The following is a 1013-nucleotide window of genomic DNA, read 5'->3' as shown; positions in this document are numbered from 1 at the left end:
GAAGGGGCAAGCCTGATGGGTCCAGATGTCTTCTCCCCCGAAGTGCAGTTGGCTCTCAGGTGGACACAATGTCTGCTCTCCAGCAGGGTGCACTATCACTGGAGGACTGGAATCTCCAGGAGCTTGGAGCACTGTTATAACCACTGTGTGCACACACACTGAGCAAGTCTTTACACTGACAAGTGGGCTGATTCCTCCGTGAATTTCTTTATCTCTTCTGTTGTTCAGATAGAATGCAGGAGCCTGCACCAACAGAACACTGTCTGCAGGGCCACTCTGGACCCTTAAGCTGGAGACACAGGTCTATGCAGCCATTTCTTACAATCAGCTGAGCCTCAATCTGACGCTCAGGCCAGGAAATCCTTACCCAAAGAAAACCACTTCAGGGAAGAGACAGGAGATGCAAAACTTTCCCTACCTTCAAATTTGAAACCAATGCAGACCTTAAAGAAGAGGTTCTTAACCTGTGGGTCATGACCCTTTGGAGGTCACTTATCTATCAGCTCTCCTGCATATCAAATGTTCACATTACAAGTCATAACAGTAGCAAATTGTAGTTATGATGTAGTAACGAAATAATTTTATGGTTGGGGTCACTACACATGTATTAAAGGCTTGCAGCATCAGGAAGGTTGAGAACCACAGCCTTAGAGAGGGCAACAGCAGGAGGTAAAGCAGTAGGGGTGTGAGAGGCAGCATGAGTGACTCCTTGGGTGAGCTTCCAAAGCTCTTGGGTCCAAAGCCAAGTCTGTCACCAACCACTAATGGGTTTTGACAAGTCTCATCCTCCTTGATGCACCTGCCTCTCTTATACAATGAAAGGATAGAGTAGCAGGTATCTGAGATGCCTTCTAGTTTCACCGTCTGTGAGTCTGGGCCTCTGGGGGAAAGGAGGGAGAGAGAGGGGGGAGAGAGAGAGAGAGGAAGAAGAAGAAGAAGAAGAAGAAGAAGAAGAAGAAGAAGAAGAAGAAGAAGAAGAAGAAGAAGAAGAAGAAGAAGCCACAGAGAAACCC

The sequence above is a fragment of the Microtus ochrogaster genome, unplaced genomic scaffold (assembly GCF_000317375.1).
Source record: "Microtus ochrogaster isolate Prairie Vole_2 unplaced genomic scaffold, MicOch1.0 UNK60, whole genome shotgun sequence".
NCBI lineage: Eukaryota > Metazoa > Chordata > Mammalia > Rodentia > Cricetidae > Microtus > Microtus ochrogaster.
Note: the sequence above shows the minus strand (reverse complement) of the source record.